At 34.5% G+C, this 26,228-nt stretch overlaps 1 protein-coding gene across 9 annotated transcripts in view; it reads right to left on the reverse strand.

The window, feature by feature from the left end:
• Positions 1-26,228, reverse strand: part of ROBO2 (roundabout guidance receptor 2) — a 1,411,015-nt gene that overhangs the window by 1,214,334 nt on the left and 170,453 nt on the right. The window lies entirely within an intron of this gene.

The following is a 26,228-nucleotide window of genomic DNA, read 5'->3' on the forward strand; positions in this document are numbered from 1 at the left end:
GCATTTCTCTGCACCCATGTCTAAATTTTATGGCATCTGCATGGGCTAAAGAGATTTATCCTTTAAGGAATTACTTTATGCAAAGGCATGCATAAATTCAAAAGCATGGAAATTCATTATTAAATACTCTTTCCTCAGACAAAATCCTCTTTTAGTAGACTTCAAATATTCTTTAAAACATTTAATACAAAACAAGATGAAAGTGACTAGGTATCTTCCAGATGAAAAGGATGGATTATATTTTCCTTTAACTCATATTTAAAATTTTCAGTAGTTTTTTAGATTCTCAAATATCTCCAAAAAATCTCAAAAATCTTCAGTTGTGTAACAAGTTTATTCCAATAAAACTTACTTTAACTATGTCTTTATTCCAAATAAGTATATAAAAAATGATATTCTCAAAGCTTATAATGATATTCATGGGAATAGAATGAGAATAATTTTTATTGGCTTTCTTACTCAGTTGTCAATGTAAAAGTTTTTCTTCCTTTAGTTTTATAGGTGCACAGAGGCCTCCTTGCAGATAATATGCATCTCTTTAATGAGATATACCATTTTTCCACATGTCAATCATATCACAAAAGTTACTTTGAGTTGTTAGAATAGTTGCCTAATTTGAGGACAGGAGAATCACATGTCACGTCTGACCAAGGATATAAAATGGTAAGGCCATCATGGTACGTTTTACTGATAAGACAAATTGTCTATCAATGGTAGAAAGTTAACAAAGTACTGAAAAAGACTTTAATGACCAGTTTTGTCATTATAGGCACAAGGGACAGTTTACGGTATAAACAATCACAACCACATTGATAACAAACTGCTGGTTTCCTGCTCTGAGATGATGATGGTCAGCTTGCCTGGGCAATTGCTATGACTGAATGTCTGTGTCCCCCCAGAATTCAAACGTTAAAATCTAATCCCCAACATGATGGCACTGGGAGATGGGGCTTTGGAGGGGGGTAATCAGATCATGAGAGTGGAGCCCTCCTGATGGGATTAGTGACCTAGTAAGACCAGACTGTTAGCTTCTCCCTCTTATGGCATCTGAGGACACAGGCAGCCAGTTGTCTAGCTGGGAGAGTGTTCTTGCCAGAACCTGAGCATACTAGCAGTACGGCCTCAGACCTTCAGCCTCCCTAACAGAGCACATCAATTTCTGTTGCCACCCCATTTATGGTATTTTTTATGCAGCCTATAAAAACAACTATACGTGGTAAAGGTTCAGATTTTTTTTAAGGCTGCTGGAGAGATGTATCGGGACTATCCTGGGCCACACTATTGTGCTTTGTGATAATTTATTTTCAACTGGTTCAAAAATCTGGTAATGACTCTTCTCACCAAAAGAGGAGATCACAGATTCAACATTCAGCTATGAGGCAGAGACTCTGAGTGCTGAGGAGAGGAGACCCAAACAGAAGTCCCAGTTGTGCAAAGGATGGCAGTGGAACAGGACAACACATGTGGACAAAGCCATGTCTGGCTTACATGAACTAGGAAAATGCAGTGTGCTAGAAGGAAACAGTATTCCTTGTTTGCTAAGAACTTGAGTTAAAGAAAAAAATGTCTTTAACAGCTGCTCAGAGCCTCAATAGTTTTGTGACCTTGGGCAAAGTATTCAATTTCTTTGATCCCCAGTTTCCTCATCTGTACAATGGATATTATGATAATCCTGTCTTGGGAGTTGGGATAATTTAATGTGCTAATGGAGGTAAAATGTTCTGAACACTCTAGTGTAATATGCACTCAGTGAATGATGGCTTGAATATTCATTATTAAAGTGAACCTTAAGCATTCAAAGATTGAAAAGTTAAGATGATATATTTTTTTCAACAAGTAGTAGTAGAAACTAGCTAGATACTATGCAACAACTTCACTGGACCTCTGCTGAAGTACCCAGTTGACAGAACAAGCATGTGTATAGTATACCAAAAAAGAAACATCATAAACAAAACAAAACAAAAATCAAAAGAGAGAAAGATCAGAAAAGGTATAAAGCAGCTGTTTTACTTGTTCCATGATGAAGTTTTATGACATTTTAAAATAAAACCCTATTTAAATTAGTCTTTTGAAAAATATAGTTGGAAAAATATAATATTTATATCTCCTAAGGAATTAGGCTTTGAATGGGATAAAAATAGTTGAGGACACCAAGAGGTACCTGAACCTAAAAAAGTGAAATTCAAACCAGATCAAGGTCTCTTATCAACAGATCTTAATGAGAGGACATGAAGAATGTTTAAAATAATCCAGAGAAAGTTGTACATGCATTTGGTTCAATTATTGAATGGTAATAACACTGTTCTCATTGTAAACTTTCATTCTTAATAGAGTCTTTTATCATTTTTATAATGTCTCAAGTTCAAGAATCCCTTAATATATACCTAATTTTTTTTTTGCCCAAAGCAGGGCAAAAAACAAAAAACCTAACTCCTATTCACTAGAATTCCTAAATTGCATGACTTTAATTGCAGCAAAGAATCAAATTCTATTGGGAGAATTTTATACTTTATACTCCAAATGTTGTGTGTATCTCAGTTGAATTTACAAGTTTCTGTAATGAAGAAAGAGCAGAGCTTAGATGCAGGAAATATAAGCAAGGGAAATGGAGACTCTCCTGGCAGAAAGGGCAGGGCCCCAGTGGGAATGACAGTAAAGTATTATTACTTCACTATAATACCATAGGCCAGCCTTATTACTGTCTTTATTCATGCAGCTGGATGATATTTCTTAAACAGTGCCTGTTGTATATTTCACTTCTTAATAATTATTAGTTTATCAAGTTCTCCACCTCTTGAAGCAAATGCATTCATTTCATTGGAGATAGGGTGGATAGTGGCTAGAAAAAAGCAGGCAAAATGAACTCATTGTTTAAAATCCACCTTTGCATGTACCCAACTTAAGGATCACTTTCATGTTGAAGAGACAAGTCCTTGAGAAGAAAAAGGTTTTCAGATTCCCAAATCTATGGAAGTTGACCATGGAGTAAGTTATGATGGGTAAGTGGGAAAGAAGTACGGCATTTTTAGGCAGCACCCTGGAATGGTGCTGCCACTTATCTGTGGCCCAAATGCGGCATGAGAGAAATCTAGATGATAGAGTTCTGCCAAGCAATCATCAGAAAAGTTTATTATTTCCCCATTTAAAATATTCAGTATCTGAATCCTTTCTACTGCCTTCAATTCTGCCTGCCTGATTCAAGCCACTGTGTCCCTCATGGGGTTACTGCAATTATTCCTTACTGTGGATTCCTGATAGTCTTCCCCATAGTCCACCCCATGCAGAACATCACCCTTGAGCATCTGTTAACAGTATCTGACATATAGTGGGCTCTCAAAAAGCACTCAGTTAATGATATGAAGATGGCCTAATTTGGGTCACTAAGAAGCAGAGGATGGAAAAGAAAGAATAAGGAACTCTGAAAGTTAAAAGGGAAATAATACACCTAGATATTACTCTTCATGTTGCCACTAATGGACTGTATCATCTTAAAATAATTCTTATACTTCTTTTTTTAATTGTAATGCTTCATCTACGAGGAAAAGTTGAGTAAGATATTCTTTAAGATCCCTTGCATCTCTGACTTTTTAAAAAAATTTCATGACAGATTCTATGATCCATTTTTCTGTTCCATTTCAGGAAATAAATTTTTATAATTATTTAATTCTCTATGTATCTATGTTAGTCTGGCATTTGTTAGGATTACAGGCAATCAGCATTCTTCAAAAGTTTTTCCCCTCAAATAAACAATTACAGAGGAGAAATTTGTAAATTTTGCTATTAGGCTTTCCAAAATAATGATGACATGTAAGAGAAAAAACAAGTCCATACACACATGGAGATGAAATTTATCAGAAAAATAATATAAAGCAATCCTTTCTTCCAGGAACTTTTCCCAACCTGGTCAAAGGACATACATCACCATGGCTTCTAAATTTTAATTTAAAAGTAGCAAATATGGTAGTTTTATAGGTCTCTGACCATTGCAAAATCACTGATTGCAAGGCCTATTTTCTCAGTAACGAATCAAATGGTGACACATTCTGTTAACTTCCTATTATACATTCATAACATCACCTTTCAATTCAGTGTCATAAAGAATTTATGTAGGACATTAATCATGCAAGACCACTAACTTGTTCTCATTTCAGTGATAATTGTTTACTCCTATAAATGGTTGGTGTCAAGTTCCAACAATTCAACTGAATAAAATATATCTTCCACTCACCCTGGGTTGGGAAAGAAAATTAACCTATAGAAAGGAAAAAACAAACTGAATGCATAATATGATTAGTAGAAAAACTGAAATTTTGTCGAGCTCTTTTTAATGACAAAGATCATCCGTATTGAGAGTAAGTCTCTAGCCTCAAATAAAAAGCATCTTGAAACAAAATGAAACAAAACAATAGTAAAGCCATGTATAATCAGGAAACATGTAAAAATAAACCCTCTTTAATACCTACATGACATGGTTAACTCTGAAATCAGCTGAAGTATCTTATGAATGAAACTCAATACACCTTGCTAGTCAAAGAAACTAAACCTAGTCAGAGGGGTGTCAATTATTTGCTGGGAACAAAAGAAAAGAAAATCTAATGATAAATTAATTCACTAATGCCTGATGAAATGGGCATGAGAACTGCCAGTGTTATGATCTGACTTCTAACCCTAGGTTCACTAATGCTTTTATAACCTTGTGATTGACACCTAACTTCCTGTCTCAAATTCTCATGGGAAAATGAGAGGGCTGGATCCCATCATCTTGTATGTTTGCCTAACACCAACATTTTGTGAGTCTATAGGGAAATTCAGCCAATCAAACTTTGCTTAAAAAAAAAAAGGCAATGATTTGTCACCTGTTCTTAGATTTCCTACTGCCTGTGGAACAGAATAAGAATAGGATCAATTTGAGACAGCCCTTTCAGCCCAAGGGTGCCATAACTAATGGCACTGTCTATTTCTGCTTTCTAAATGGAACCCTACTATATATATATTTTCTGTGGTAAAGTGTCTACTTTATGAGCATAATAAATAGCAATTGTCCTTTAATGGCAAGTTTAGCTGTGACCATTATGGCACAATTTAAGTGCTTAAAAACACTAATGGGAGTGATACAATGTTAATTATACTAAGGATATGAAGGCTGTACACAAGAACTTCTGCAAAATTAAGTAAAACCCTGGCTAATTCTCATTACAGCCTGTCTGGAGGAGATAAGAGAAATTAAGCACCCGTTTTTTACTGCATTGCTGACATAACAGCATTATTTGCCCATATTGGTAGAGAAAACATTGTGACTTAGAAAAGTGGGATCTTAATAAAATAATTTTTTTTTTCAGTTTAAAAGAGGAAGGAAAAAAGATGAATGACTTACATAGAAATTGCTTCTTTATTTGCCACCATGCTTACTTTCTTGCCTTTATGCCTAAGGTAACCCACTTTTAAAGACCTCATTCATTAAATTGTCAAACACAAATTTATATCATGAGAGTTTTTTAAAAACATGTTTTTGAACTATTTAGAAGAAATATATTTGAAAAATGAAACCATGAAGACTCTCCTTTACCTCATCATCTATGGAAAAAATTAAAAATTTTGGCTATTTAATGTATTTCAATGGCCATTTCAAGTATTTTTGTTTCTTTCCAAAATATCTGTTTCTAATTCTTTCTTCTTTTTCTTTTACTCATTAATTGAATGCTTTCTTTCTAAGTGCAAGTGCTGGGTTAAAAAATGGGTAAGATAATCTTACTACCCTTAAGATGTTTATAGTCCAGCAGAGAAAGATAGGCTTATAAAAATAAAGTAATAGTTGATGTCTACACCTTAGTATCTGTCATTGGTTAAATATTTTTCTCTCATTGTCTTCACATCTTTGTCTTCAAATTCTCTTGCTTTCCTCACTATATATTGATTTACATAGATCCTTAACTGAACTGAACTAGAGCAGTAGAAATTAAGTTATTAATTTATCCAATTTTATTTATTTGTTAGAAATAAGAAGCTCATAAGTTTTCAAGTAAACCCTCTGCTGGAAAGCCTGGCACACTTCAAATTGCTACCATTTTAAAACTGAGGCAAATGACATCTCGTAAATAATAAAAACAATGGGGTGACAGACTATAATTTTCAATACACACATTATTTTAACGGATCATAAACCAAGTAAACTAGCATTAAGATAACAAAAATCCACTCATTTTAAACAAATGACAGTCCTAAGTGATTGAAATCATTTAATTCAATTGAAAAGTCTCCCATAATCTCTAAATTATAGGTATTTGTAGGTTAATCCAAATAGTTAAGGCAAGCATCTAGGTACTTAAAAATTATCATCCTCACCTTAAATAATTTATCATCTGTAACAGACTTTCTAATTTGCCAATATATCTAGTTGCAAGTGCTCCAGAGGCCATGTGTCAGATACCTACTTTGGAAGGTTATTTGTCATTTCAGCAATGCCACTTCTATAGCATTAGGGTAGTTTCCATGATATTTAATCTATGTTTCCTTTTGAAAAATAATTGTGTCCCTACTCCTAAGTATGTTTCTAAACACAGGATACTTTTCACACTGTTCGTTTCTAGTAGGTGTAAATCCTCATCTTTTCCTGATGCCAAATCATACAAAATGCAAAGAGGGTCTATATACAAATCCAATGGTTTAATTGCCATTCTCTATGATTATTTTCTAAAATTTATTTTTTAAAATTAAAGTATATTACTAAGATTTTAAACCTGGACATGATTTTTTCATTCTCTTCAGATGTTTCTCTGGCATATGAAGATAAACACACACACAACAAATTCACAAACAATTTTCTCTCCTTTTTCATTCACAGGCTTGGAAACAATGTTTCTCAGATGGTCCCTTCTGGTAAATAACTCTGCTTCTGTTTATATTTCTTCTCCTATTTGCCTGTTTTTTCCCTTATAGTAAATGGCATCTTGGTAATCATCCATCTTTTATTTTCAGCCTCTTTACTGATAACTATAGCATTTTCTATTTAGCATTGCCAACATTTCTAACTAAGGTTATTTATCCTGCTATGAGGTGGTTACTCAGTAGGAACATTCTTCCCATCAACCTGAAATAGATTTAAAAATAAGCTACTTAGAGAAAGCATCAAGGATAGAGAGAAGGGTAAGGTGATGAGAGAAGATGGAAGCCGCACAGGAATGGGCTTAGAGTGGAAAACCATAATGATGGAGCACCACAGATGCGATGCTAGATTACAGAAGCTTGAGATGCAGCTGCAAAGATGGTAGAGAGCTGCCAATGAACTCTTTATGTTACCTTGAGCCAGCCACTGAATTTCTCTAGCACTGCTTTTTCATGTTCAAAACAAAGAGCTCAGTACTCTTGGAGGATATTCCCAGGAGGAACAAAGGGAAAAGCCAGGAAATTTCAAGAGTGTTCTCCCAGCAGAAGATTGAGATAAAATTGAAAACACAGTGAGAGAAGTGATTTAAAGGCTGGACTTTATTCTATGAGCAATTGGTAGCCATCATATACTACTTATAGAAATGAAATTATTATTTAGTCTTCTTCTTTAGAGAGACATCTCTAATACACACACACACACACACACACACACACACACACATGCACACACACATACACATACATGCACCAGGATGTGGTTATGATAGAATTAGTGATTATCTCCTAGAACTCTAATCGAGAAAAATGTATACTTGGAGTTGGTCCTCTGTAGAATAAAGATCAAATATTCCACTAATAATACTAGTTAGAGGCTAAATGCAGACAAAAGAGAGAAGAGAGAGAAAGGGAGAGAGAGAGCAAGAGAGAGAGAATGAATTATATAAGAGAAACCAAAGTGTAGTAAAAAAAATCCAGGATTTGGCTCCTACGTTTACTTCTCTCTTCTAAGAGAGTACAGTAATAGGGATCTAGTCATTAGTCTTCATTGGAAATTCTCTAAGCTCGTTTGAATCAGGATAAAAAGAGGAGACAAATTCATGGAAGAGAAAGACATCACTTAATAATCAATTCTTATAATTCACTAGTTCTACTTACGCTAATAAGTAGTATAGTGTGTAGTGTAGGTAGACAAAGTGCCGCAGCCAAAAGGAGCCAGGACATTTAGGAGAATCTCAGTTCACTCACCCCATGAAGGTCAATTATTTATTTGTCTTTTGGGCTGTTGGTATCAGAGTGCCTTTTTGCTTGTGACCCCTGCACTTGAAAACACTGCATAATTCCCTACACATTTACAATTCTTTTATAAACAAGAAAAGAGTTTATCTGACATTTTTAAACTTGCAGTTTCATTTTTCAAATTAATTTAATATTTACAAATATTACCTTGATTCTCCTTTCTGGTCAGATATATTTTATTTAATAGAAGAGAAACAAAGAGTGATAGACAGATACATGGGCCAACAGTGGGAGTTAGGAAATAAGCAGTGTTGTGAATAATCTCCAAACACTGGAAATTACAAGGAAAATTACATTTGGCTTTTGTATACACACAATGAGTTGGAAAGAACAGATTTACTTCTCTAATTACTTTATGTTGTATTTGGGCCAATTCTGAAATGATTTTATGTACCCTGGGCACACAACAACTGTTGAAAGTGAGGAGGGACCTATAAACATACTGGATACAGAGAGACAAGAAAATTTTTCCCCATACAAACCACAATGTAAAATGCCATTTTTAGAGCTGTGCTTGTATTATGACAAAACTGGTCAATTTCTTCAGTTAGATGAAGAATTAAACAACATCTAAAGGAACAAAGTGTTAGGTAGAATGACAGTAGCAGCTGAGAGAGGGGAAGATAAGGTTGGAGGAAAAAGTTCCCAGGTAGGGGTCCTATGTGAGTAGAACACAGGCTTTGCAAGGTGATAACTTCCTGCCTATCAGGACCAGGCCAAACCAGTGCCAACCAGATACCCAACACAGGCACACTGGGATAAAATTAAGGACCACCCAGACCATACCTTATCATAATTTCATTAAAATAAAATTGTAGTTTTGCTACCCTTGCCCCCATGGGCTTTTTTGTGTGCATCCTGGGAAAGGACATTAGCAGCCAGAACAATGGGTGTAGAATTACTGCTGTCAATCAAATGACCTCATCCTGTCAATCAAGGGAAGTGCCTCCCAGCTAGGTGGTGATAAACAAACCCTCACCTAAAAGTTCAGTTCTTCTGTCTGCCTTGACTCTGGCTCCCTCCGCCCTTGGCCTGTATTCAAATAAAAGTTTATTTCTGCTTTGATATTGTATCTCTGTCTTTCAATTGTTTGTTGCAGCAGGGACAAGAACTGAGGAGAGCACCCTCTCCTGTAACGGTACCACAGAGTTGGGGGTGGTTACCTGCCTTATCAGAGATAGAGTGGTCCAGACCTTAAAGGTTACATTCTGGACACTGAAGCTAAACACCAAAAAGACTTTTTTTAAAACTAATAGATTTTGGTTGTTTTAAAGATGTGGCCTGCTAGCATCCTGTAATGCCAAAGTTTCTATGGTTTATGTGATTTGATTTATGTGAGTTTTATATAATATCTTGATTTATGTGAGTTTTGTATGACAAACAAAACAAAACGGGTTGAGGAGAATTAGAGTTACCAAGGTCTCACAGTAGAATAGGCCTGGACTAATACTTGTGTTACATTATTAATCTAGAACTCAGTTTCCTTACAGTAAAATGAAGATTTGAATTAGATAACTATTAAGATTATTTGTAGCTATAAAACAGCAAGTGTAAGCATCCTGATATCAATTCAATATTCAATATTCTTTACACTATTCCAACCTATTTTTCATTATATTGTCATAAATCTTCCAAAGGTGATCCAGTTCATTGGGAGTTGATCAGAACCAACATGTAATAAAGGGAACCAACTATTTATACTTTCTCTATTGCCACTTGACATGGAGTAGGGTTAAAGATGTCTATGTAGGGTGTTCACAAAGGGATACTTTCCCTCTTTGATCAGTTCCCATGCTTTTGGGATGAATTCCTTATTTGGGTGTAAGTTTCTTGATTCTCCCTGCTCTGTTCAAGTTGCATTGATCTTGTCAAGTGTATCAGTGCACCTTAACAGTGGGAAAGGGAAGAACTGATCCAGATTAAGGTACTCGAACCTATTCAGAAACTTAGGGGAAGAAAGAGTGTTAAATGCAAACATACTTTACAATGTGTTTACTTTTCTCTATTTCTGTTTCTGTCTTCTCTCTCTTTTAACAAGAGGTTGAAGTCAATGTTTGCCATTTGGCAGATTATAATATCCTACATGCAAATGTTCTGGTACATAAAAATGAGAAAGGTAAAATTTGGGACATTTGGTATTTTTATATAGGCTACAATGGTAGTTGATTCTTTCAAGATGCTAACCTAGTCTATTAACTTTTCCCCTGACTGTGGCATATTCATTCACTTTTAACCATCCATCTTGGTTAGCTTTGTAGTTGCGTCCAGGGAATTCGGGGAGTTTGGCATCCTACATTTTAATTTATTTTTAAAATGATCATCCTCTATACTGTGCAAATGTCTCTTATCAGGAGTCAGCAACTTTTTCTAAAAAGGGCCAAAAAGTAAGTATTTTCATCTTTGTGGGCCATATTGGCTCTGCTGCAATTAGTTAAGTCAGCTATTATAGTGTGAAACCAGTCATAAACAAAATGTAAATACTGGGTGAGGCTGTGTTCCAATAAAACTTTATTTACCAAAACGAATGCCACAGATTAGATTTAGCAATGGTTGTGGCTTCTTGACCCCAATCTAGATCCTTGAATTACAGGCCATACATTCATATCATATATTATATGTTGAACATAAATGGTTATGAAGTAAGGTTTTAGAATCCTATTACTTCTGTCTGGGTTCTTCTTTATTTGATTTACAATGAAATCCTACTCAAATTTCTGAATCTGGATAAAATTTCATCACCCTTCCTCAGTTCATCCACAATTCACAAGTCAGTTATAACTATCATGTCTTAAATATATTTCACATTGCATAATATGATGAGTTTATATGTCTCCTTCATCAAACTGTAGGGTTTTGAGTGAAAGATAAACTGCTATTTATCTTGAACTTCTATGGACAAGGAGTGGCTTTAGCTTAAAATTTAGCAACATGCAGTAAGGAGTTTAGGTTTGTAACAACATTTAAATGAGATGTGAACTGACACCATAGCCATGGAATATATTCACTTTTTTAACAAATAGGAAATTTGAAGATGTCAAACCATCATATGACCTCAGATAAAAGACTATTTCTCATCTCACCTTGCAGCTCAGTGCTGCCATGTGACTAATTTCTGGCCAATAATATAAGAATGAAACATGTGCGTGGAATTTCCAGGGAGACTTCTTAGAGAGACCTGACCCAGTTGTGAGTAGCATATCTTTTGATTCTCCTACCTCCTCTTTCTTTCTGGAATGCAGAAATCATGAGTCAACCCCAAGTTGACATTTTGGAGCAGGAACATAGGGAAGTACCTGGGTCTTTTATGACATGGTGGTTCTCTGTAGCTCTTATGGACAGACGTCCTCCAAAATTCTTTTATGTACCTCTTTTATTTCTGTTTTTTTGTTTCAGAAGCCTATCTGATAATATCTAACATTGTGCTATCTATTCCACTTAATATTAAGTAATTTCAATGTATCCTAAGCCTTATGCCAATTTATCTTTGCCAAATATAGTATAAGAAGAGAACTCTCCATGAGAAATAAAGAAAACAAGAAAAAAAAAAGTACTCTCTTTGATGATAAAGAAGATAAGCTGTCAGCAGTTTCAGGACTTTCCAAAATGACAGTAACTCTTTAAAAAATACACAATTAAAGTTTATTTTTAACAAAATGAGAGGTAAAACAGCATGGTTCTTTTCTATCTCACTCATAAAACTACTTCCCATTTCAGACAAAAATTTAGAGTATTTGCCATGGTAGGAGAACAAACTACATGAGGATTGTGTGAAACCATTTAGATGTTAGCCTGTTTTGACTGTCAGTTCTGTATTTTGGCAAAATATGTGATTGTTGATACTTTTGTGCCTCAAAGTATTTTGAGGAAGGTTGACCATGAGGGAGGGAAAGGGTTTAGACTTTGGAGAGCAGTGTAGACAAATGATTTTAAGTATAGAGTGAAGCCAGAACACCTGGGTTTGTATCCTAGATGTGTCGTCTATCTGTGTTTTAGCAAGTTACTTAAGCTCCTGTAGTCTCAGTTTTTCTACCTATGAAACAGGAATAACAGTATCAAGCACACTGAGCTCTGTAATGATGAAATGTATTAATAAATGTGTAAATGCCATTTCATTTTAAGCTGTTTTTCTTTGATGCCAATTGGATTTGAGCAGGAATCCATGTGCAATTTGCATGACCAGGAAGAGTAACCTAACCTCTAAAAAGTCTCAGCTTCTTTGTTGGTCTCTAAAATGAAGAAATATCAACCTGTTAATGCTATTGTGAAGACTGAAATGCAGGGAAAGCCAGTAGCTCACCTGGACCATGCTCATGTCTTTTCTCTTTTCCTCTTAGTTACTGCTGATCTTTCTCCCCCTGCCGACCCATCTCAATTTCTAAATAGGCAACTACATTGTTAGAATGAAATAGAATTCACCAAAGGGCAAAGCATTCTTTATACCCATTTCCACATATGTATGTGCACAGATAAAAACATTTAAGTATATATATTTACATCAGTAAACACTGTACTTGTCAATCACTGTGTATTTTGTTACAGAAAAATTGATGGAAATCATATAAGAACATAGATTACACACACACACACACACACACACCACACACATACACACACACACACACACATACACACACACACACACACACACACACATATTCGTGTGTCCCTTTAGAGCAACATATCCTTTTAAAGTAAGGAGCTGAATTTGGCTTGAAGATTAAGCAATAAGCCATCTGCCTAATTACCTGCAGAAATTTGCAGACCATTCCAGAATAATCTTCTGCCTGGGAAGCTTTACTAACAACATTTATATTTCTTATGAATACTATTTTTAGGTCACAATACCTGTGAAATTATGAAAAATTGAGTTTAGTTCCACTTCTAAAATGAAGGGAATAGAACATTTGATCTCTCAGGTCTTTTCTAGTTGCAATTTTCTATGATTTTATGAATTTTCTGGAGATTGGTTTCACCAGAAATGGTTGGGAGAGAGTATAAAAGAAAAGAGAATAGTGCAGAAGGGAACACTGGTAAATTTGAGAGCCACTTTGTTGTTATTGCTTCTCCAATTATGAAAAGAAATCTACAACTGAATATGAGGATGTGTTTTGAGTCAAATTTTGAACTTCAGATTCACTGATGCAACCTTTGTAGAAGCTTCTGAAAGCTGTGGGAAGGTCATAAAAAAGGGGATACTTACTTCTGCACCTAGTAGATTCATTTTTGGTGTGCGCAATGATGGGTATGGGCATGTAGGTAGAATGAGAGGAAAGAACACATGGAGGGGGTGCGGTAAGAGAGCCTTGTCCCACCTGTCTGTTGCAAATAGAGTTGCACTTATTATATATTCTTACCATGAAGCAAAGATTACCAGCCCAAACCAAGATTGTAAAATATCCATTCCTCACTTTACGTTAATTGCACAGAACAAAATTCTGATCCTCAGGTATATAATCCTATTAAAGTTTCATATATAATTGAGGGAAAACTTGAAGTAAACCTACATCTATTAGATGTCTGAAACTCGCTTCTCACTTGACTTTCTCATAGTTGCTTTATGTGGTTTTGACTTTTCACTTTTCTCAATGACTTGGGGTTCCCAGTACCACATATTATTGGCCAATATAAAATATATGAGTGAAGCTGAGAGGAAATTGGATATAAATGAATAATCAAGAAACTGCACATGTTCCTTTGAAGACATTTTAGTTTTTCTACAAGTGACAGTTGGAACAAATGGTGTTTGTTACAAAAGAGAAGGGAGTAAATGTTTGAGAGAAAGTGGGTTACCCATTGAGTTGTTAACTCTTTTTATTGTTCAATCATATTAAAGACAAAACTTGTTTTCATCTCACTGTATTTTTAACAAATAACAGTGACACAGAATAGATATGTAATAAACATTTTCAGCTATTGTTAAACAAAGGAGAAAAGAAAAGCTTAGGCTTATGTGCAAATATATAAAGAGTAAAAAAAAGTGTACCCATTTGGTTGGGTAAATTTAAAACTTTCAATATCCAGCTTTCATTTAAAATAAGTATTCCAAGTTTTTTTGTTTGTTTTAGTTTGATTGATAGTTTAGAAACAAAGTAAATGTATTTACAAATAAAATAATACACATACTAACTTCTTAAAGTCAAAATAGCCCCAAGAATATGAAAATAAATCAAATGAACTTAAAGTATCATTTTTTCCCCTTTCATTTGGACACTTAGTTGAATTGCAAAACTGGCTGAGCAATTGAAAACCATGGAGTCGCAGGGCAAAGTAAGATGGTTTGAAGAAACTAAATTTAGAATTGGGTGAAAAAAGAATATAAATAGCCAAAAATTAAGGAAAAACATTTATTTAAACATTATTAAAATTAGAAATAGTCAATACCACAAAACAGATCAGCTATTAAAAGTGTTTATTATTGTAGAACAGAAACTCAGGGAGAGAGGAACAGCACAGTGGAAGGGACATTTTTATATAAGTTAGGAATGAACAAGCCACGAGGAAAGAAAAAATTGGATTTAGGTATTTTCATCCCTCTCACTTTCTTAGGAAAAAGGTGCCAAATAATACCACCATCTCTGACATGTATGTCAAATCAAGGGCTGATCTTTCTGTCATTATTCAACAGTTGCTACTGAAGAACACTGAGGAAAAGAAGAAGGAATGCTAATAGCCCATTTCAATAGTTATCTATCTTTTGTGTTTTCTTAGTAACAAGGAAAAACAAATTTTAAAATGCTCCCTTTATGAAGGAGAATAGAGTCCTTCAGTCAGTCTGCTGGCTGGAGGAACTGAGTTGAGGGTAAGATCTCAAGGAAAACTGACATTCAGAAGAGCTTTATGTAAGGTTACAGAAAAAAGAATACATTTTAAAAAGGATGAAATGGACCCTCCAAAGGCATCAAAAACAATTATTTGTTTTTCAATAATGTAGGTGAAAAGGCCAGTGATAACACTTCTTTGACAATATATTTGTTCAATATCTTCACTTTCACCACTTTAATAAAGAATATTTTCCAAATGAATATTGATTAGGATAAAGAGTATCTTGACACAATGATGAAACCCAATCATTGGCCTTTTTTGCAGAGCCAGCTGAATGAAGGACAATTCTCAGCTGCTTCTTTGAATTTTACCAGTTTATGTTCAGGCCTGCGACTGCATCTCATGCACTGCTTCTGGCTGAGGAAGTCAGGAGAGCCTCAGGTGAGTGCAGGGTGGGCTCCTGGGGAGGGTCACAATTACTGAATGTAAAACTCAGAGAGAATCTTGAACCAAATCGGATCGAACTTCTGGGTGTAACTCCCAGGTTATAAAAAGTACAAGAAACAGAGGAACATGTTAAATGATATCATGGGAATGAAATTATCAAAATCTAGTATGTGGGGAATAACAGGACAAATGACACAATTTTGTCAAAAAATAAACTGCAATAAAGAAAAAAAAAAGAAGGAAAGGTGACCAGTAGATTAAAAGAAACAGTGACATATCAAGAAAGTGTAATGAGTAAACAGCAGATACTAATTCAAATAAATCAATGCTGATAAAACATTTATGAACACTTTGAGAACTTTGAATCCTAGATATTTCATGACATTAAGAAATGATTGTTAATATTTTTAGGAGTGTTAATGATATTATGGTTATGGCTCAAAGAGTTCTTACATTATGAAATGTTTAAGGATGGAATGATATGATGTCTAGGGATTGTTTCAAAATTACCTGAGATTGGAGGTAAAGTGGGAAGGGTTACAGATGAAATAAGATATACACAATTAGATAGTTGGTTAAGCTGAGTAATGGTACATGAAGTTTCCTACACTATTCTCTGTTTTTTTAGTTTCTGAAATTTTTCATGTTAAAACAAAATTATAGTATGAGGGACACAAAAAGATTAAATTAAATAATAAGACAATTCATTACATGACATACATAAAATTACATTCAGCTTTTTGACCTATATTTAATTTTTCTAGTTTTTCCATTTTAAATAGTTCATAATAACTTAAATAGTTCATAATAACTTGAATATATGTTATTTCATTTTGAGGAAGGCAAAGTCTGAGGATGGAAAACAAGAAAGTTGTGAAATCAGAGTTCAGAGAGAAGTTAGAACCATGGATTCAGCTTCCCCACCATGTGTTTTCAATTCTACTTGGAATAAAATTCTTGTGAGAGACTCATTATCACCTCCTCATAATTGCTCAAATTGTCAGGGACCTTCTGTGATCATCCTCTGTAAAATGGAAATACTACTACTGTAAACTCCTTTGTCAGGCTTTATTTTTCTTTGTAGCATTCCTAAATTAAATTATGTTACGTAGTTCTGTGTTTATTGGTTTTCTAATTCTCCCTCTAGATTGTCATATTGATGATAACAGTAATCTGCTTTGTTTGTGGCTGCAATCCTAGCTCTTATAACAAGGGTCAGTATATATTAGGCACTAAATAAATATTTGCTAATAATGAATTCTGAAATCCAAGCACAAGTATTAATGACAGACAGTTCTAACTATCTGTTGTAACAGAAGGAGTCCTAAGATTATACCACTTTAACCTGCCCCCTCTCTTTTGAGGAAAGCTACCCTTAATCTACAAAGGCTACTTTCCTCATAAGGATAACAAAGATGACTTTCTGATATTAATCACATTACAGATAGAAACAATACAAAACAAAAACTCAGTTTACCATGTGGACATTGTATATGACTTTAATATGAGGCCATCACAGTAGAACTACACCTTACTCAGATTCAAATGTCCCCATTGTCACTGTACAGAAAAAGGTTGTTTGGCCCCATGAGTAAGACAGGACCCATGTGACCAGGGTTAAAAATCTGCCACTGACTCACCCTTTTAGTAAAATCAGGGCTGTGTGATAAAAAGAAAGACAGAGGGTTTATATCAATAACAAAATTTGGGAAAAAAATATTGATATATTTGGTTTCTAATGAATTGCCAGAGTGGTGGGAACTTGCCAGAATGTTTGGAAGAATGATATAACAAAGCTTTTTGAGTGGTGGTAGAATGGATTTGCTTCATGCATTTGTTGCTTAAAAAATATATATATGCCAACCTGAGGGTATCCTGGGATTACTACATTTGTACTAAAATAAATAGACTAATGATGATTTGAATATGTTTAAAGCATGGACATGCATGTTTTACCTACCTAGCTGATGTTTCTTAAAATAAATTCCTTAACAATTTTTCACTAGTAAAGCAAATCCATTATCACGTGAATGAGGAGAGGAGAAATGAAATAGAAGAGTAGGTCCAAATTGTTTCAATAAATATATTATGCATTTAATTTTTTTTCTTACAATAGCTCCAAAACAGATACACAATCTCTACTTTAAAATAAAGAAACCTCAATTAAGAAATGAAATTTGCCAATGGTCATATAAATAATTAATGATGGTTTTGGATTTGAATATGATTCTGAGTAGTTCCACTATAATTTATTGCTACATTAGTGCATTTGCAGGGATGTTACAAATAAATACTTTAGGGGTAGCATGTTCAAGATTTTAAGAGAATCAGAAGTAAATAAAATTAACAATGACAAGTTTGTGTGCAAGCATATGTGCTTTACTTTGACTAATTGGAATTCACACAATACTTTAAATGTGTAGGAATTTTGGATTTCTACTGTGACTACATAGTAACATGACTTCTATATCCGATGCCACCCTTTATTCTAGGTAAATAAAGTACATACTCATGCCTGAAGAAAAAATCCAAGGTGCATCCACTACACAAGCCATTGTAAACTGTTCCTTCTGTAATGCTGTCTACTGCAGGACTGACCTTATGTGGCCACAACTTTGAAATCCAATGAAGGGCAGAGGTTAGAAAGTTGCCCTTCTAGAAGTAGGAGGGCTCTGGAGACAAATGGTAAAGGGAATGCATTCTTGACCCAGACTAGAATTCTGTTTCCAACACATACTAGGTATGTGACCCTGGTGAATTGCTATACACTAAGTAACCATTTCTCAACCATTTTTTGTGAAATATGGATAATAATAGTACTTATCTCATAGGGCTATTGTGAGGATTACATAAATTAAAAAATGCAGAACACTTAAAATAGTGCCTGGCATGAGTTAAGCACTATTTAACTGTTCATTGCTATTATTAATATTATGCTATTTTATGGCTGAATCCAAAGGAGATTCTATGCTAATAGAATGAAGAGGAATTCTCTATAAAGGGAACTTCTGTCTTCTAGTTCCTGCAAGTATCCAGTTTAACATTTTCTGTCTGCAAACACTAGATTCTTCTTTGAAAATCAAGTACGGAGGTTATTTTTTTAATAAACGCTTTTCTTATGAAGAAGTCATATGAACTCATATTTAGTAAAGCAGCAATGGTTCTCTCGCTAGAATAATCTTTTACTATAACAAAATCAAATCCAATTTAATAAATAAATTATTAATTGTGTTATTTGCATTTAGATTTTTCCAGACATTTACAACATTGTCTTCATGGAATTTGAAAGATCATTCTACTTTCATGAAAGCAATTCTCTCTTCTGACATAAAACACTAAAGTCTTCTTAATTTATGTATTTTGTGCAATTTTTAATTACATTGGTTTATAATTATTTGTTAACTTATTTATCAGTAAAAGTCATGTGAACATATAATCCAAGATTTAGTCCAAAGCAAATAGTCTGCATTATTAAATTATTTGTTAGAAATTGATATTAATATTTTGTGACATCACTCAAATTGAAATTCTTATTCTTTTTTAAAAGCATATTAAACCTTAATATCATACCTTTTCTTGATAAGATTACCAAAAATTAAAATAAATCAGCCACTTCCTTATTTTGAGATATTATAAAGAACTAATGCATTTAGATTGTATCAATTCCTCATTCATTCATTCATTAATCACTGATCATATCTTCTCTAATAGGAATGAGAACTTATTTAATGTGTTTTAACTTAGGGGTTTGTTAGATAATAGCATAAATAGCATCTTATCTGATAAAATTAGTGTAAGATGACTGTATAAAGTAGCTAAAAATCAAGAATATTTTATTAAATACTCTGATGGAGGTACAAAGTATGATGAGAATAGGGACAGAAAAAAAATACAATGAAAATTACTGGGGAAGGCTTTATGAGGGAAAACTGCATTTGAGTTAGTCCTTGAATAACTGGGATCAGGTTTTGATTAGTAGAGAACAGAAGAAATAGCACAAATTAAGATCCAGAGGCAAAAACATACAGGACGTGTTGCAGAATGATGTAATCCAGTGTAGCTGGAACACAGATGCCATTGGCCACAGCACAATGTCTCTAGGTGAGACTAGAATACTAGAAAGAAGTCAGACTGGGAAAGGGTGTGTGTGCCATGCTGAAGAATACGGAGTTCCTGGTTATAAACAAAAGGCAACCACACAGAGATATTGGCAGAGCTAAGTTTTAGCAAGATGACAGGGATTATAGTGAAAAATGGACATGCCTGTGTGCACACAAGTCATCATCTCTATCCAGTCTATAGTGGTTCCTTCATCAGTGCTTTTCACAATGGAATTTCTATCTCCTTGACTTACTGTAACAGCCCCCACAGGTCACCTACAAATGCTTAAGTATAGAAAGTGTAAATATTCATTTATATCCATTGGGCAGAAAACAACTTTCTCAGGTATTTCTTTTATGGATGATAGACTGTATTAAGTTTCTAAGGCTGCTGTAACAAAATACCACAAACAACAGAAATTCATTCTCTCACACTTTTGGAGGCTAGAAGTATAAAATTAAGGTCCTGGCAGGGCCATATTTTCTCTGAAGGCTCCAGGGGGGATCCTTCCTTCCTTCTTCCCAGCCTCGGTGGTTGCCAGCAATCTTGGGTGTTCCTAGACTTGTAGACTCAGGACTGCAGTCTCTGTCTCTGCCATCACATGGTGTTCTCCTCATTTTTGTGTCTGTATTTCTTCTTCTAAGGACCTCAGTTATATTGGACTTAGGGTCCACCCTACTGCAGCATGTCCTCATCTTAACTTGATTACATTCGCAAAGGCCCTATTTCCAAATAAGGTCACATGCACAGGTATCAAGGGTTGGGACTTGAACCTATCACTTTTGGGGATACAATTCCACCCACACACATACTGACACTTTAATATGTGATGTTCAGAAATGTCTGTAGTAAAAAGTGCTGAACTCTCTTTAAGAGTCTTATATAAATTACCTATCACTGAGCAGCAGCGGGTGGTTATGTGGCTTTGGAACCCAGAGCTCCATGTTGAGGAAAGAGTGGATGATTTTTGTCTCCTCCTTCCAGAAAATCTAACTCACATTTGCTGCATTTGATAAAAGATGAAATCACCAGTTGTGCTCTGTTTATTAACTGTTTTAAATATCAGATTGTTTAAGGCAGTTTTAATCAAGGAAAGGATCATTGATTACATTTATCAAAACTAATTCCTGATTCTATCATCACACTATTCCTCAAATATGATTCTTATCTCTAATTTCCTTTCTCTACTTCCAAGTCATTATTTACTGTTTCCCCATCGCTGCCCATTTACCACACACGAGATAAAACTCAGTGTCAAATATAATATATATGTGTGGTTTTCCATCTTCCAAGTTAATAATGAAATGTGAGACAAAACTACTCCCTGTACCCTAAATAAGGGCTGTCATCATAGCCATGTTAGTAGCTAGGCCTACACGAACCAAACTGTTTGTACAATTTAAACAGTATTTTCCAAACTTACTGACAAACATTTAGTGGAGGAAATAATCAGAAGTGATGATAAATTATGCCTACCAAATCTCAATGTACCAGAGCTTTCATTTTAAATGAGAGTGGATTGGGCTAATGGTTCTCATACTTCTTCACAGTCATTAGGAGCTGGCCACTGCCTTCTACATCATTTTCTGTCTCACATTCTAAAGCAATCCTTATTTATGTCTCTTATCAAGTCACAGTTAATTTTTCTGCCAAAGAAATAGTGCACTCATAAGAGTATACAACTCTACAGAGCACATCGTAAACACCGTCAAATGCTGTTTTACATGTATTTTAAGAGTGTTGGCAGTGGCAAATATTGTGAAGAAAAATAGTTATGTTATGCACATTTTCATTACTGTTCCACCATCACTTAAAGCATTATCATTTTCCAGATTAGTGAATGAAGAGAAAACGACATGGAAAATGGACTATTCTGTTTATACATCATGGCAAAACAGAACCATTCACTTTATGTGAGAATCAGAAAATTTGAGTGTAACTCCAATTATAGACATTAATGATTTTCATGATGCATTTGAATACAAAAGGAATCAAGCAACAAAAACTAGATGAGTTAAGTAAATTATTTTTAAGAAGACTGCTTGAGAATATATTGCACTCAGTCATCCACATTTTGCTGGCCAAGTTTGCCATTTTTCAGTGGTGGGTTTGGATGCATTTTGTTGTCATTGTTTAGAAGTCCTATATACCTTTCAATTAAAGGTTTTGCTTCTGTTTTTCCTTTCGGTAGAATTTAACATATTCTTAAAATTGTCACAGCACTTCTATTTTTAAAATACAAAAGCACATCTTCATTTTTTTCTAAGTAAAATGTCAGTTTTAGACACTAGCTTTTATTTTATTTATACAGGCACTGCATTTATCACAGTAAATAAATTTACACCAATAAGCTTAATCTATTCCTAATTCAATAGCGCACAGAGAATTTATACTTTAGAGCAAAGAAAAGGTGCATTCAGCACATATAGCCACAAATTTGTTCAGGTGAGCAGGACTGGCTGACACAAGAGCCAAGCAGCAGGAATGGGTGACAGCTTACAGAAAGACAGTGAAAATGGAACTTTGAAGAGAGGAGCAGTTGTATTCTATTTTATCCTGCAATTAAAGCTATTAAGGCAGAAGGAAATCATTTTCACTTCCACCTTCATGATTCTGGGCTGCCTCTTTGCACTGTCCTAATAAGGCATGATGTATTATATATTTCATCATGACAAAACATAATTGATGTCATAACCATTTAAAAATTATCACTGTATAACATATGCTTTTAAGAAACACTATATTTATTATTATTAAGGTTCAAATACTTATTCTGAATTATATTGAAGACCATGAGAGTATATTTTAAAAGTGTTCTCAGAAACAAAGTGAGTCATTTTGAATATTAACTTTATAAATAATTCCATGAGAGTTGAAGTTTTATTTCTGGTCTCTTTCCGAAATGATAAAAATATTACCTTCTCACTTGTAGTTGTGAAAGAATAAAGCCACAAGTCACACAGTGTGCATCATTTAGAAGCTACTTTTATATTTATAAAAGTTACAGAATAATAAAAGCAGGGGATAAATGTGATAGACATACGCTACTCCTGCCTCCCTAAATATACACATCTCTATTCTTCTGTACTCTGTTAGCATAAAATGTTAGAAAAAATATAACCCTTTATTCAATACAGAGATTTAGCCTTTATAACTAAACATCTCCCATTCATTAAGAGGAAATACAGTTTAGGATAAAGAAAAAATATACAGACCCTGAACTCTGGAGAGACTTGGATTAAAATTCTGGCTCTGTCACTTACCAGATTAGTGACAATTCAAAATGAAGAATGTCATAGTGTTAAATTTTGGGCTGTTTTGTCCACTAGTATCTCGTGGGCCAAGTACAGTGCATGGCACATATTGGACACTTAGTATTACCTACAGAGTAGAACAGTGAATGAATGATTAGCCCATGGAAGACTTTTAGCATGTTATTTGTAAACTCCTTTGTACTGCAGTTCTGACTTTGATTCTTAACATCTCCTTCCATTTTACAGTACCAGATTGGAATAATACAATTTACTGGAATTTATCAGTATTGGAGCATTTTGGTTCAATTATATGTACCAAAGTCTTTGATTCACACCCTTAAAATACAAACTAACAGTAGATGTATTTCTACAAATGTAAAGCAAACTAAATCTCTCACAAACTTTTAAAAAAACATCAAGAGAAATAGTTCACATATTTTTGCAAAATAAACTTACCTTTCAATTTGATAAACTCTAGTTTAAAATAACTAAGTAATTCTGATATATAAAAGGGTGAGAAATTTACATATAGGTGCAATAACAGCTTTTATTTTTAACTCTCATTTGCAGCCTTCTGATATTCTGCAGAATAAGTCAAGAGTCTTATGACAAATAGACATCACAGTCCTCCCTCTGGTGTCCAGCCAGGTCTGCCAAAGCAGCCTAACTCAGCCTGGAAGGTGCTGTTTATGGTACAGGACAGGTGATGATTCAGAGACCCCCAAAACAGCATTTCTTTTCAGGAAATCTCTCCTGGATAGCTACCATCCTATTAAAAAATCCCATTGTCTTTGTGCTTTCCTTATTCAAAATTAAAGAGAGAGGCCTCAAACATTTTTGAACCATGCAATTACTCTACAAAGATATCCAACTCTCAACTTTATCTTCCAGAACTAACTTTAGTAAAATCAAAATTACCTTTTATCTCATAGATTTTTGAATCATCCAGAGAGCTTTCCAGAGCTGTCACTCTCTCACACAAAACCAATGTGCCTTCCTTTGTGAAGAACATAACTGACATGGTTGTCCCTCTCCCCTCTCCCTCTGCTCTAAGGAATTTGTACTTTACAGGAAAGCAGAGGCCTGGGCGCTGAGTTTTATAGGGTCACTCCCTTTGGCTCTGACATAATTAGATACTTAAAGCATCACCTCACAGCTGTCTTGATATTGCCATATAATATCTTCCGTATTTTTCTCCAAAATTAACTATTATATTTTACCCTCTGTTTTCAAAGTAAAATTTTTCCCACTGTATGGTTGTTTGACTCTTATCCTTGAAAGGATGGGGAAAACAAACAAAAAACAACCCTGAGTTTCCAATCTTTGGACAGGTATTCAAGTAGATAAGGTCATCTCAGTTTTCTGGTAAGAAAATTCTGTCTCTGTTTTTTGATAAGGTCTAATACTAGGTCCTATTTATTTATATATCAGTAGACAGTAGGACAGGGCTGGAAGCCATGGTAAACAAAGGAGAATTCAATCTGTGATGTGAAATTCTGTCTTCACTGTGGATCCGAGGGGGCATTTTTAGAGATGATGTTAATTTTAGGAAATGGTTTCTCTTTGTCACTGTGCTGTGAATGTGTGTTCTTTGGAATGAGTGTTGACGTGCATGTATGTCTTGCACATAAAGACATTTGCTCCCTCTGCCTCCTGTCATTCTGTGTTTGGTCTAATAGTTACTCATAAGGCAATGGCTGCAGGAGGAAAGAACGAGGTGCATATTCATTTATAAGTGGTGAAGAAGTCTCAGAAAAGACTGATTGGGCTGCTCACAGCCTAAAGCTGCTGTCTTCTCCATGATTGCTTAAATAAATAACTTAGGACTTGAGAAATGCACTACTTAGAGTCAAGGAATATATCCTTGTGAGTAGGAAGTGGAGCTTATTCTCCAGCCGAGAACAGGTTGTAGAAGGTTGGACATTGGGAGAGAGAAGCAAATTTAGGACTAAGAACTGTCTATCGGGAATCTCCTAAGAGGGATATCTTTTCCTCCCATTTTCTCTGGACTCCAAAAACAATCAAATTTAAGTCCAGATTTAGGTTTTTTTCCTCCTATACTGTACATTTCCCTTCTTTTCTCTAAAGGGCATTGCCCACACACAGCATTAAGTTGGAGGGAAATTGAAGGCAGGGGCAGTAAAGGATTGTGTGACCTTCTAAATATAATCCCTCCAATAAAGTCAAAGAGGTGGTTAATTTGGGATCTCCAGAGGATGGTCAGAAGTAAAGCCCAGGTAGGCCTACGAGTGGCAGAAAGGAAAACTGGATGAATAGAAGTACACAGTCCCATGCACAGAAATGAGATAAAGTCCTTTTATCTCCTAAGTGTACTAGCACATGGAAGGGGGAGCAGATATATGTTTGATTACAAATGCATCTTATTTATTATTTTTACTTTGTAGTATTTATTTTTTCCAGCTTAATTGGAGAATAATTGGCAAATAAGATTGCATATATTTAAAATGTACCATGTGCTGATCTGATATATGCATACATTGTGAAATGATTATTACATTCAAGGTAATTAACATACCCATCACCTCATGTAGTTACCATTGTGATGAAAATCCTAAAGATATACTTTCAGCAATTGTCAAGTATACAATGCAATATTATCAACTATAATCACTATGTTGTATATTAGATTACCAAAACCATGTGTCTTTAACTAAAAGTTTATAACATTTGACCAACATCTCCCCATGCCCCGCATTCCCCAGTTGCTTGTAATGATCATTCCACTGTCAGTTTTATGAGTTCAACTTTATTTTTTAAATTCCACATATATATATATGAGATTGTACAGTATTTGTCTCTCTTATTTCACTTAACATAATGTCCTACAGATTCATTCACGTTGTTGCATATGGTAGGATTAAGATGGAATACACATGATGCAATATTATTCAGTCATAAAAAAGAAAGTAATCCTACCATTTGTGACATATGAATTATGATGTCTAGTAGAACAATATTCATTTCAAATAATTATAATGTATAATATGTAAAAATTCTCCATAGTCACTGATTCATTAAAAATGTTTACAGTATATATACATATATATAATATATCTATTATATATATATATTTATGAAAATATGTGTGACAAATTTTTTAAGGTGCTGGTATTACAACAGTGAACATAACATCAAACATTTCTTCTTTCTTGAGCTTATCTTTAAATTGCGGATGTAGAGAAAAAGTGAGTAAACAAAGGATGTATTAATCAGGGTTCTCCAGAGAACCTGGATATATACACCCACACATAAATTCTGCATTTATGTAGGTACACATACACACCCAGAGTAAGAGAGATTTATTTTAAGGAATTGACTCATAGGATGGTGGGGGCTGGTAAGTATGATCTGCAGGAAGGAAAGCCAGCAGATCAGATATTCTGGCAGGAGTTGATATTGCAGTCTTGAGTCTGAAGGTAGTCAAAAAAGAATGCCTACCCTTTTGTGGGAACTCAGTCTTTT

Source organism: Manis javanica, chromosome 3, assembly GCF_040802235.1.
Source record: "Manis javanica isolate MJ-LG chromosome 3, MJ_LKY, whole genome shotgun sequence".
NCBI lineage: Eukaryota > Metazoa > Chordata > Mammalia > Pholidota > Manidae > Manis > Manis javanica.